At 45.1% G+C, this 14532-nt stretch overlaps 1 pseudogene; it reads left to right on the top strand.

Moving 5' to 3' along the window:
- The first annotated feature begins 8320 nt into the window (after positions 1–8320).
- On the top strand, positions 8321–14258 carry LOC138040351 (inner centromere protein-like; annotated as a pseudogene).
- Positions 14259–14532: the final 274 nt, after the last annotated feature.

Here is a 14532-nt window from a genome sequence, read left to right as displayed (position 1 = left end):
AAAGACACAGCATCCACATGAGTGGTGGAAGTCCGACGCGGTATCACCCTCCCGCTGCACGCGGTCAAGACGGGGACGGTTCCACAGAGGAATTGATTAAGATCGCTGCGTCCCATGATCTTGGAATCGTTGCAATCGGGACTTCATACAGGTTCCAGTGGAAAATCCCTAGCTGTTGTCGGAGATGTCAGCGGACAAACCTTGAAACGAGGAGTCAAGTGGAAAGCCGGTGTGCTGATCAAAGCTGGGGTGAAAGCACATCTATAAAAAAGCTTAACGCAAAGTCTCGGACATCTTTGGTCGAACATGAACACAAACGTGGTCCAATTGTGTCCATGTCGTCTACGGGCATTGAGTCGGTATGGGACGCCAGGTTCCAGTATAAAAGGCACCGACCATCCATGTCAGGTTGGTGGTTGGTTGAGTGGAGGCGTGTCGCGACCTCCTGAGTACGCCTTAGTCCCGTTCTTGACCCGAAGACTTCGAAGAAGACGAAAAAAGAAGAAACAATGAGTTTGGATGTGTTTACAGTCCCCTCGGCCAACGTGACCGTGAGAGGGTATCGCAACGTGAAGTACAGTCCATCCAGTACGGGGATCACACCCATTTCCTTTGCGATCCCAGCCTTGGACGATTTTGTCGATTTGAACCGGAGTTTTTTGGAGGTGAAATTGAAATTGAATTCGGCATCGACGAATGGCATCGTGGTCGATGCCAATGCGGCTTCAGATGCGAACGATACCCGATTTGTCTACGTGACCAACAATCTGGGTCACATGCTCTTCAAACAGATGAATCTACGGTTCAATGGCACTTTGATGAGTGAACAGACCGATACGTACGCTTACAATGCCTTCTTGGAAACGCTGCTGAATTACAATAGAGACAAAGGGGAGACCTTGCTGGCACCTCAAGGTTGGGTGAATTATTTGAATGTGAAAGAACACTTAAATGCCAGTGGAGCCGCTGATGACATTTGGGGATACGGTGATGCCACTCCCTTGAAGACAGCCACCGTACCATTCTACAACAACAATAAAGCCACCTTGATCGTCCATCGGCACGAAGCATTTTGCACAGGACGCGTGCTAAGGCCTGGGGTGGAGATCATCTTGGAATTGTTTTGTAACTGGCCCGAGTTCTTTTTATTTGGAACGAATACCAGTGGTGTGGGTGTCAAACGTCAAGTGACGTTGAGTCAAGGTGACCTCAAAGTGACGCTGTATCTCTGCCGTTTGTCCCTGAACCCATCTGTCTACAATGCCCTACAGGCCAAGAGAAAGTCAAAGAACAGTGGGCCAATTATCCAGTGGTCCGAAGCAAGATCCGTAAGTTTTCGTTCGATGGACGGACCACCAAGTTCATGGAAGACAACGTGTTTGTGGGCCGGGTGCAGGACCGGATGATCGTGGGGTTGTTGGACAGTCGAGGCTTCAATGGCGATTTGGAGTATTACCCATTCGCTTTCCAGAAATTTTGGGTGATCCGGATTTGTCAAGTCATTGACAGTGAAGAATATCCGTACCCAACCTTGGAATTGAATGGAGCCAATGGCCGTAAAGACCTGTTGGGATACCAATGTTTCTTAGAAGTCAGTGGTTCATTGCTGAATCATCGTCCCAGTATGATCCAACCCAGTGAATGGGGACAGGACAAGAATTGTGCGTTGTTTGCCTTAAACAATGTACCCAATGGAGGCGCAGATGCTCCAGGACATCAAAACCCTAGACAAGCCGGCAATGTCCGGTTGGAAATACATTCTCGTGCGAACCCTAACAAGAATCTCACGGTAGTGGTATGGGGTGAGTTCGAGAATGTGTTCCAGATCGACAACAAGGGTGGGATTCTATGTAACATGCGTCGATGAACCCCAAGAACAAAACATGGAATTTGTGCATTGGACGATCCTATTCTGAAACATGTCTTTCACAGCGTGCATCCTTTCTATGGGTTACCATCCCGTCCCACCTGCACAATGTGAGACGCCTGCATTGTGAACACGGATCCACGAGGCGAACCTGGAAAACATTGGTTAGGACTCTGGACAGAAGAGGGAGCATGTGAAGTCATGAACAGTTACGACTTACCCCTCACCACCTATCAGGCGCCAGGTTTGCACGACTGGTTGGCATGATAGTCCCCGGTATGGCGCAACGATCGGACCTTACAAGCCTTGAACAGTACGGCGTGTGGTCATTATGCTTTGCTGTTTTTAAAATAACGAGCCCAAGGATGGACCATGGAAGAGTTTTTAGAAGGATTTTCCACGTAAGATTTTGTGGGGAATGAACGGATGGTGGGCAATCAAGTCCGTCGTCTTTTGGTTCAAGATTTGTATGCCGTGCCCTCGAATCAATCTTGTATTGGGCACGAGTTTGTTGTCATTCGTGAATAAAAAGCATACCTCGTGGAAATGGTATGCGTGTCTTGTCTTACATAAATAGTCGGATCGTACAAGTATAACATCAAGGATGGGAGTCCATCAAGTGATGGAGTATAACCCGGGACGTCGGTACGCAACCGGGCGCTTTAAAAGAAGTGTACCCTCTCGTCCTTTCTTGCTTTTGTCATGATACGTATGCCCAGTAGTGCGATGATTGTCGGTCCGTCAGGAAGTGGCAAGACGCAATTGACCGAAGCTCTCTTGACAGTAAGCACCGTGTTTGAGGGCAGAAAGATGCGACCGTGTCATTACTGTTACGCCGCATGGCAACCCTGGTTCGATTGCATGAAACGTCAAGGCATCCATTTTCACGAAGGAATCCCTGAAGTCACCGATCTTCAAACATGGTTTCCTTAAGGTGGGGTGTTGGTCTTGGACGATCTCATGGATGAAGGAGGGAACGATAAACGCGTGTTGGATCTCTTTACGCGAGAATCCCATCATCCACACATTACGGTCTTGTACTTGTGTCAAGATCTGTTTCCACCTGGGAAATTTGCCAAGACCATTTCGCGCAATGCGCATTACGTGATCGTCTTCAAGAATCCCAGGGATCAGACTTTATGTCGCGCGTTGGTCCTGCAAGCCTTTCCGGATCGATGGCGAGACGTCCTCAAAGGATGGGAGCTGCACTTACCACAGGACATTACGCCCCCCCTCGTGGAAAAGTAACGTGTGATGGTACGAAGACGAAGAAAGCATGTGATGCGATGTCCAGGCGTTCGAAAACGACGACAATGCTGAGGCATCCTTCCATTGGTCGCTTTAGCGATTCCTGGTGTGATTGCGGCAGGGAAGGCAGTAGCGTTAGGAGGTGTGGGAGCCGCTGGTTACGGTGTCAAAAAAGGGCTCGAAGCTGCCACTCGACGATGACGTCGACGTTACATATAAAGGGAACCTGTCCAAAAAACCAAGGATTGTCTCGTCATGTCTTGGCGTATTGGACGTCAACTTCCGTTTCTTCGGAGTATCTTGAAAGCAGCCGATCATCAGACACGTCGCGAACGCTTGCAAGCGGCGAATGCCGATCAGATTAATGCTTTGAGCGAATTGGTCGTGAACACGCTTCGTGGACAGATTCCGGTATCGTCGTCCACCCTAACCAAGTTACGACCTCATTAACAAGCACTGCGAGACATGACCCGTCGTAAACGTTCCTTGAAAAAGCATCGTCAGATCCTGGTGAGTCAGCAAGGTCGGGGTCTTTGGCAAGGTTTGAACATGGCATGCAACCATTGCCTGCTAGGTGGACGTGTCCATAAAAGAGCATCAGCGGGTGATGAGGTGTCATTTTGATCCAGTTCTGGCAATGATTGCGTAACATGGACGATGGATGGTGTGATACGTGGATTCGATTTGTGCGATGAAAGATCAGATCCGACATCTTCAACATCGCGAACGTAAACGTTTGACCGATAATTCTGAAGTGACCAAAGCCGTACTTCTGGCTGCTAGAGAAGCCGCCTTTCCCATGGCAGAGGACATCCCACCGGCCATGAAAGAAGCGTTGGTCAAACCTTTGTCGCGCGAAGTGCGCAAAGTAAATGGACCAAAGCTGTTCGTCCTGGTGGTGGTGCAGGTGGTGCTGACGAGGACGAGGACGTGGAAGGAGAAGCGTTTACGCAAGGCCCGTCACAGACGTTGTTGACGCAACTGGTGAAAAAGAGGAAACAACTGGCAGCAGCAGCTGAGGCAGAACCTCTAGCGACGCTGGCCGCTGCAGTCCACCTCCTGGCCCCTAAAAAGACCACGCCGGTACCCAAAAAGAAAGAGAAGAAGAAGAAAGCCACCCCCAATACGATGACCCCATTCGTCGAATGGGGTGAACTCCCTTTTGGTGGAGATCCCATGTTGGGTGAGAGTGTGGCTGAGATGATGCAAAGGACGGCCCGATCCGCCAAGAGGAAAGCTCGCAAGAACAGAGGTTGTCACCCGACCGAAACAGATGAATTACAACGCCCACCGGGTTGGCTGGATTTTGACACCAAACTTTGGCGGCGTCTTGATGGGCAGGACTTCTAAGCACCGTCAGAAAAAGCACACAACCCAAAGGGAGGCCTTGCCTCCCAAGACCCTGCAACGACGGTGCCAGAAAGGGGGCAATTTGAATCTGCAAAAGCTATTGGAGAAAACGGATATCAAATTTCATTGGCCAGGGTACCAGTACATGGGACCGGCGATGCATTTGAAAGGGGGACTCAAGTGAGGCGATCTGGGTATCAATCAGTTGGACAAGATTGCCAAACAACATGCCATCGTGAAGAGAATCATGCAAGCCAAACAAAAACTCAAATTGTAAAAGACTTTAATGGCTGACTGACGTTGTTGCTGTTGTTACGAACGTTAAAAAATGCAAGTTCTGGACTTCCATGTGTCTGGTATTTATTGATCCAAATCTCCTTCCGCAACATAGTGAACTCCAAACCACTCTCTCTGACCTTTAGAAGGCATTAGACCACGAAGGTTTTTGGGGTACCCCCCATCCCCTCTCCTCAGGTTGTATGACCTTACAAGTCAGGCCATAAAAATGTTGGGGATACCCCCCCCCAGCCCTCTCAAAAGGTCATGTGACCTTACAAGTCAGGCCATACATACTGAGCGAATGAGCTGCTTCGTGTTCACGTCCTGGAAAGGTCACCCAAGGCTCGTACTTTTTTGATCACGTGTTTCCTTGAAGGTTATAAAAGACGGTGCATTGCAGCCTTCAGTTCATTTGCTCGTCATTTCTTCTCCAAGTGCAGGACCTAGTGGATTGTCTTTAGAGGAGCAACGTGCTTTGCTGAGGGAAGAACAACTTCGACATGTGGCGGATTTGATGGAAAGTGATGAGGATGAACTGTTAGTTCATGCTCTCGACAAAGTTGAAGAGTGGTTGGCAGTTCCCATGAATGATGAAAATCTCCATCTCACCGAGCATCGGCAAAGGTTACACGACGATCTTGAGACCTTTGCTCGTCAAAACACTTCTTTTTTCTTTGAGGAAGCTCCTGCACAAGTAGGTGGAGGAGGACATTTTCGTTTTGTTTTGGACCCCATCATGGAGCGTCGATCCGCTGTCATGAGAGTGTATGAACGCATCTTTAGGACACGGTTGGAACAACAAGGACGTTTGGATTCACGGCGTCAAAACATCTATGGGGTGCGATAGAATCCTTGTTGGACGATGCTACCACCCATGATCGTGATTGTGTGTTTCTTCGTTTTCATTCGCCACACTACGACGACTCCCTTTCTCAAGGCTTAGGCGTCAGTCAGTGGCTTCAGGAACCGGACACGGTGACGGCTTTTTTTGGATGATCTGGCACAAAAACTTAATTCCGGGGAAGAATACAACCCCGACGAACCTTTTGAACTGGAATTCGTCCATGTCCAGGCAGGGCCTCAAGGAAGTGACGTCTCCAAAAACAAACGACCTGGCTACGAATCCTCGGCGAATTTTCGTCTCAACAAAAAGTGTATTGTGAACATGCCCAGGGACGATGCAGGACTCTGTTGTGCGCGTGCTATCGTCACTGCTCGTGGCCTGCACCTGGCTGGTTCCAACATCAATGAGCGGCACAAGTGGACCCATCCCAACCGTGCTCAACGGCGTTGCAACGAAGCTGCTATGCCTCTTTTAGAGGAAACCAGACTCCAGCTGGGGGTCCCATGGGTCTCCAGGAACTAACCACTTTGGCTCAAGCGCCCAGTCTTCGTGATTACTGAATCGTGGTGGTGGACGCGAATCGACAATATGCTTGTTTTGCGTTTGGGCAGGGTGCTACGTTGTTAGCCCTTCTCCACGAGGACAAACACTACAACACATTGACCTCGTTGCCAGGATTCTTTGGGCAAAGCTACTTTTGTGGACAGTGCCTGAAACCGTATAATCAACAAGGTGGTCACCAATGTTCTGAAGGGAAAGGCGTTTACTGCCCTGGTTGCCAACAGAATGAGTGCAAGGACTACAGCGAGGCGTACTTGCGTCAACATCCTGTCCACATCCCCTGTTGTCATTGTCGTCGCCAATTATGGGGATGGGTGCTTTCAACTCCACCAGACCAAGACCCTCAGTGGAAAAGCATGTGGTCCCAATCAGTCGTTGGTATGCAACTCGTGACACAAATGTGCAAACTGCAGAAAACTGCTTCGTTCGATGAATGACCAAGACGAACATTGGTGCGGGTACAGTAAATGCCCGTTGTGCAGCGAAACGACGGATTTGAACCAGCATCAATGCTTTGTGCAAATCCCCAACGACCCCAAAGATCTCCAAGATCGTGCGTGCATCGTGCAAATCAACAAGCGGACTCTGTTGTGAGGTACGCAATGACCCCAATACTGCTACAGAGGGCGGGGAGGAGAAGGAGGACAATACCTTCCACCGACTGCTACTAGTCTCTTGGGATACAGAGGCCATGCAAGATACGGGGGTGGGTATGACGGCAGAGGATGCCTTGCCTCAAGTCTTTCGTGGCGAGAATTGCATGGAACAATTTCTGCAATGGCTGGAACAATTGATGGAGCAGGACACATGCTACGTCAGTCAGCAATTTCAAGGGTTACGACCCTTACTTTGTGGTGAAGCGTTTGATCGAACGCAAACAAAAGTTTAAGCCCACGCGTACGGGTGGCAAACTTCTCGAGCTCACTTACAGGGGTGGGTACATTCGCTTCATCGACTCTATGTCGTTCTTTGCCATGGCTCTGGCTTCATTTACCAAAATGTTTGGGTTGGTTCCGACAATTTGAAGAAGGGGTTTTTGCCACATCTTTTCAACACCCCTGCGAACGTCGACTATGTAGGTCCCATGCCACTGAGAGAGATGTACACCCCTGAAACTATGTCCACCAAAGGAAAAGCGGAGTTTGAGCAATGGTACCCGCCTCAAGTGGCGAACAAGGCACAGTTTGATATCCAGAGGGATCTCGTGGACTACTGTATCTCTGACGTCAAACTCCTCCACGAACAGACCAGCTTTTGTCCCTTTGACAAAATGACGATTGCAGGAGCCTGTCTGCATGACTATCGCCTCAACTGCATGGAGGAAGAGATTATCGCCTCCAAACCTGTCAAGGGATGGCGACTCATCACCAATGGAATGGCTATGGAATGGCTGTTGTGGCAAGAAAATTGGATGCAGGAGGAAGACCTGCTTCCAAACCAACGTATCCAGCATGCTTGCAACCAAAGTGAATACTGGATCCCTGGTCGACGTTGGAGGGTGGACGGCTTCAATCCAGTCACCAACATGGTCTTCGAGTTCTTGGGTTGTTTTTGGCATGGGTGCGAACGGTGTTTCCCCGATCGTTACGAAGCGTACCGCTGTTACGACAATCGTTGTATGGATGATGTCTGACGTACCACCATGGAACGTCTTCAGAGTCTTTGAGACCTCGGATACCATGTTGTGACCCTCTGGTAATGTGAGTGGGAGCAGCAAAAGAAGGCAGAACCTTGCGTGGCTGAGTTCGTTAAAACCCTTCCTGTCATCAAACCCATGAATCCTTGCGACGCCTTCTTTGGAGGAGGCACCAATGCCTCCTACCTTTACTACAAGGTTCAAGTCGCTGAGGAAATCCGATATGTGGACTACACTTCCCTCTACCCATGGGTCAATAAGAATGGAATGTATCCCACTGGCCATCTTGAGTTCATCTATGAACCTGGCACCACCAACCTCTCGGAGCACTTTGGTCTGACTTTGTGCACAATCGTCCCACCAAAGAAATTGTTTCACCCCGTCTTGCCTTACTGGTGTGGAGGAAAGCTCACCTTCCCTCTTTGCCGTACGTGTGTGGAGCAAGACATTGCCAAACATTTCGTGGGATCACACTGAGGATGAATGGGCGCTGACCGGTACGTGGTGCACCCCCGAGCTAGAAAAAGCGGTGGCGATGGGCTACGTGATTCAACATGTCCACGAAGTGTGCCACTCTGAGGAAGCATGCCGCGGATTGTTTGCCGAGTATGTCAACACTTGGCTTAAGATCAAAGTGGAAGCGTCCGGATGGCCTAGTGGGTACGACATGGAAGAGCAACGAAAGGCCTATGTGGAGGACTTTGAGCATCATGAAGGAATCCAACTCGACCCAACGACGGAATGTAATGTCGAGGGAATGGCGCAACTCAATAGGCCATTTCCGAGTTAATGTCTGCCTTCTCTTCAAAGCGAGTCTAAGTGCGAAGTTTTTGTGGTGGTAATTAGTTCTACTTTACATATGAATGAAAACTAATTTTCATAACAAAAACTTCGCACTGAGACTCGGTTTGAAGAGGAGACAGGCATGATCTCGGAAATGGCCTATTACGAGGTGTTGCATCAAAACACCTTGGACAAACTCCAACATCCACTGGAGACACGGCGGATTATTAAACCATTTGATTCGGAAAGAAACTATCCTGTGTAGTTTTTTCTGACCGTGAGGGGCTTGGGACTCTGTAATACCCCCAATTCGAATTTCCTGAGGGTCCGCAGTGTCACGTGTCTGTGATTTCATGATTTGAATGTCCCCCTAACGTAGGCGTTGGCATGTCCGGCCCAAATTTGAATTTCCCATCAACATTTGAATCGACCAATCAGAACGCTCCATTTCCAATCGTCAAAAGTGCCCTCAAGTAGCCCACACCACTACTTGAAATCCTTCCTGACAACAATTTCCCACAAGTGAAATCCGTGATAAAATCTGTTGGATTTTGCGTTCGATTGGAAATCCGAAAGTTCCCGATTTTACGATCTAAATCTGGATTTCCCAATGGAAAGCACCCTAATATCATCGTTGATAAAAGTACAGACTTGGGAAAAAAAAATTTACCTCTTCAGTTTCTTTAGGACTTCATTATGTCTTCTGTCGCGGGAAGGGCAACCCTCCTGTTTACACACTGCCTCCTCTGCCGGTTTGACGGTCTTTGCGGCGCAAGTCCAAACCATGAAAGATAGTGGATAGCTCCTCTGCTCTCCAGACAAGAGGCCTCGTCACCAGAGTGTCTTGCTCTTTATCGGATGACATCAGCTAGGAACGCAGAGCTTCAAACTTCTCCAGTTACTGTGGAACAAAGAAATTTTGTCAATAACCTTTCGTCTGTATGAAGACTGAGATAACACAAAACCGCATAAAATGTATGAGAAAATTGTTCTTAGTGGTGAAAGCCATCATGACTACATGTGTTGCTTAAAGTAACATACCAGGGTACAACAAGCATTCTCAAAACTGAAAAACTGAAGGATCATACTGTGTATTAAAACCGATTTTTTTTTCCTAGCCCTACTGTTGTAATTCTAAGGAATATAACGTAAAATACTTCTCAAGCAAGCTGCTGGTGTACATAAAACTAATTTGACTACATTGTGTATGTACCAAATCATTATTTTAGAAAAATAAACTGATTATGAATTGACCTCTTGCCCTCCAAAAAGGATGAAGACATGATACGAAATGGTTCTCTTTACAGAGTGTTCGGTTGGCTCAATGGGTCGGCATTGTTGTCCGAATAGTGTCCAACGTTAAGCCCCGTTGGGTTGGGTTATCAACAGGATGGGTGACCTTCTAGAGATAACCATTGCCATACACTCCAAAGTTCACTCAGCTTTCCATCCATTCGTGGTGGGTAAAATGAGTACCAGTACTGGGGACAAGTTGTGTTGTGTATGCAACGGGATAGGAGTGGTGCCCAACCCTGCTGTGAGTTGCGGTAGACGCCGCAAGTTACAGTAGAATGCCATGAAGAAGGAGCCTTCGACCTCGGTCCTTGACCTTGGCTGACAGCTTGTCTTGTCTTGTTGTGTCTCATTAACCATTATTTTACTCTGTCTACTTTTTTGAAACTGAAGGCAAGTGAAATCTCACCCTTTTGATTCTTTTCCTTCTTTTCTGCTCCTGCTAGTACCGCTCATATGTACCAATGTTCATCTGTTTCCTCTTCTTTTTGTTGGAGGCAAAGTTTGAGAAATGGCATCTAAAAAATCAAAAGTTTTTTTTCGTCACGTAGGGTCAGATCACAGCTTAAACATTGTGGCTACAAATATTACTACATAATATATAGGAGGATATTACAATGTACATGGCTGCGCAGACATGCAACATTTCTCTTCGGGTGTTAAAAAATATTTCACAAGTGAGCGCAGCAAACAAGTGAAATATTTTTCAACACGACAAGAGGAATTTCGTATCTCCAAGCAGCCATGTAATGTTTTATTTATTATTAAACACCAATGAAATAATAAATCATTTCACAAAAGGCATCGAAAGGCCCAATTTTCATATGTAACCACAGCAATCGTAATCTTTTCATGTGTGAAAATATCATGTTTTGGCGTGAAAGCTCACTTAGTATTTGCTTTCATTCATTCCACTTTATTATTACATATCAGACTCTAGTACATGAGAGCAGCCAAAGCCAGGGGCTTATGGTCAGCAGACAGAATTTGAAGAATTTACATTAATAAAACAAGGCATTAACTAAAATTATTACAACAATACTTAAAAAACTAATTATGATTACTTAATTTACAAGCACACAAGATAATATAATCCAATAAATCGCATAGATAAGTACTCCTACAATAATGGTTTGGCCCATAAAGTATACAAAATTGGGGACAGGAGACCAGATTAAACTACATTGTTTATAAAATTAAATACTGAACAGGCCATACTTAACACTTAATGATTAACTAATGACTACAGAAAAGTAGAGACACTGAGCAGTATATTCCTGTAAAGCATACAGCATACAGCATACAGTATTTCATTGGTGTTTGTATAGTAAATTACAGTATGCAACAAAAAAAATCAATGTGACCACTATAAGGTACCACTTAAGTTGCAATTTGTACACATGCACCAAAAAAGAGCAACTTTAAATTTAAGGACGTTCACGCCTATTGAAACGTTCGCGCATGTCACGCACACGTCATGCGTCGCAGACCACGAAGGTAAACACGTTGCTAAAGGCGCAAACATTTTCCACAAGGATGAAACGTGAAAGCGTGTGGCATCATGGGATAGCTGTGAACCCAGGTCTTCTCGGAAATGTCATGCAATTACATAACAGTGCGAATATACCATCGCTTTGAGAACTTTGCAGCGATTTTACTCCCTTGAATGCTTGGTGACCTCTATTTTTCTTTCCGTAGATCACTACCTTTTCTGATTTTGTCCATTTTAACAAAAAAGAAATAAGATCTGTGCGTGACAAGTTACAAATATTTCGCCTTTTATGCTCTGGTGAGACCAAAGTTTATTTCTTAGTTGAATATGTATCGTTTTTCAAGGTCTATTTCAAAGACATCAACTGCAAAGGTTAATTTAGTTATATTAGTTATGTTGAATTGAGTATGTTTACCTGATCTAAATTTCAATAAGGTAGCTTTTTTATTGCTGACAGTTGTAAGCTAAGATCGTCTTAAAATGACTTCGAAAAGTGCACCTCATGATCTCAAAGAGGAGCACGGTGACCCCCATTTTTTTGCCTTTTTGGCAAAAGTAGATCATTACCTTTCTGAGTGGCAAGTTTAAAAAAAATCTGCATGTGGGAACATTTTGGGCGTGAACATCCTTAAGCTTAACTAATTCTTGACTAAGGCCATATTGACTACTACTGGTGAAGTATTATCACAGACAAATATACAATATACCCCAACTAATGGAAGACAAATAGTACTTTCCTTCTGTTACTTGTTGTTGTTTTGTTGCTACTTCATGGACTTTGACACATTAGGCATACGATAACTAGAGACTTACCCTACGTGTCATTGTCAAAAATATTTTGTAAATGTGGAACATCAATGAGAAAATATGTGGTACTTCCTAGTGAGAAGTTTCATATTTCTGTACCACCCATCGCCTTATTATCCACTTTCCACTCTTTTGTCTGCCAAGTGTGTATTAGTGGATTTCAGAACCTCAAAGATGATATCAATTAAGTGTATTACTTATCTAAGTGTGTTATGTCTTTCCTCAGTCATGAGAAAAGATAAATTAGAGTATATAAACTCAAAACATCCATCTGAACAAATTTTCCAGTACACCATGATACACAGACTGTCAGCTAAACATAGTCAAAAAATAAGCTTGCCCTTCCCCTCATGCATATACAATGACATAGTTGTTCAGGATGTTAAAGAACTCTGACGACGCAACAAAGGCTTTTGCTTGCTTGGAAATGGTTTTGACCAGTCCTGATGATGTTACTGCGCTGACAAGGGTCTCTTTTGTGATATTTAACCCTTCAAAAAAGTTCTAGAAATACAAAATGACAATATTCTCAGAAAGAAACTGTTTTCACACTGTGACAGCTATTAACTCACTAACTTATTCAGAATTATCTCACGGAAAGCTCTAGCTTAACAGAAGGAAACAATCAAAAGGTGTGATAAAAATGCAAACGAAATTTGAAAATGGCCCAAGATTTTACCTTCGTTTACGTGCATTTACACAGAAATTATTCCATGGAAAGAAAAAGAATCTGACAATGACAATGCGTCAATAGATAAAATTATTCCATTACGTTTCATACCGACAAATCGGGATGGGGAGATATTTTTCTTTTTCTCGCAGAGCTCGGTGATGACGTCAAAGCCATGTCACTTCGAGTTGATCCCTTGACTATCTAGCGCTTTTCATTTTGGCTTCCAGTGATTAAATCTGCACTTCCGTAGCTCTGAAGCCATCCTGTATGGCAGTCTGCATCCGGTCCAAGGTTTGCAGAACTGTATCTGAAAAGTCCGTCTGATTTCCTTCTATTATATGCATTGGGAGTGTTGAAAAACCCACTGGAGGTGTTGAGAAAAGCTGTTGAAAAATTATGTGCCGACCCATTGAAAAAATTATTTTTTTCATGAAATAACACTAAGACGATAACTAGAAGGGAAAAGAAAGGACAAAGAAATTTCATGACACCTCCCCCCTTTAAAGTCTATTTTTGAGGTGGGTAACTAAAATAGAGAGAAAAAGAGAAAAGAAAAAAAAAGGATCACTCTGATGGGAGGAAAAACACCAACTTATAATCTGCTTAAGGGCGTCTACGCTGGGATGGTCCTTTCCACTTTTATGCTCTACCACCATGTTGTATTCCTGCAAGGTTATGGTCTATCTAAGGAGTTTACAACTCTTGTCACCGACCTGGGCCAACCAAACCAATGGCTTGTGATCTGTTTGCAGTTTGAAGGTCCTGCCGTGCCGTGAGATTCTTGCTGTAGATCCATTCACTGGTACGAAAAAGGGAACTGTTCAGAGGGGAGCAAAGGGGAAAATAAGTGCAGACAATCTTTTGGAGATTTTGGAACCCAACTTTAAAGTTGATCCGAGAGCTGTGTGTGATCGCTACCAGCTTCTGGCTCAAAAACTCCGAAAGAAGCTTTAAAATGAGCAGAAAGCCAGTGGTATAGACACGGAAATGTCTGAGGCTGAAACTGCTATCAAGGACCTTATAGAGAAGGAAGATGCAGCTGAATCAATGGATGGAGCGGGCACACAGAGGCAGAGGGATCGAAAACATCAAGACAAAGAGAATGCTGAAGACATGAGAAGACAGGCCATGGAAAGGATGGGGCAGACCCAGAAAAGAAAAAGTGTAGAGGGAGAAAATGAAACAAAGAAAAAGAAAAGGTCAAGTGGAAGTGATACTTTGCTTTATTTGCGAGAACGAAATGAGTTTTTGCAATAAACCCATAAAGAGGAGCTTGCTCCTCGAAAACAGGAACTTATGTTGGAAGAGAAAAAACAGGAAGAACTTATGAAGTTGATATTGCAACAACAACAACTGCAGAGTGAGCAGATACAAGATTTCCAGGCATTGATGTTCACTGTTCTGAACAAGTTTGGACCAAAATGAATGTCCTTTCGCTTACAATGTGGACACCTCTAGCTCGTTCACTTTAAGATAGCATGTTTTGAAATGTTTCACTTGATTTCATTTGAATTTAGAAAATTCCTCAGTCTAACAAGGAAGATGAAAAAGGTTAACCTTTTTGTGTTGTTAACTTGCACTGTCAGATCAAGGTGGCATTCCCCCCTTCAGCATTTACATTGTCTTATACACGAATAAGATCTTGATTGATTCATTGATTTATTTATTTATTTATTTAAAAACAAACTTGTGTTAAGAA

The sequence above is a fragment of the Montipora capricornis genome, chromosome 3 (assembly GCF_036669925.1).
Source record: "Montipora capricornis isolate CH-2021 chromosome 3, ASM3666992v2, whole genome shotgun sequence".
Taxonomy (NCBI): domain Eukaryota; kingdom Metazoa; phylum Cnidaria; class Anthozoa; order Scleractinia; family Acroporidae; genus Montipora; species Montipora capricornis.
Note: the sequence above shows the minus strand (reverse complement) of the source record. Positions and strands in the feature narration are given on the sequence as shown.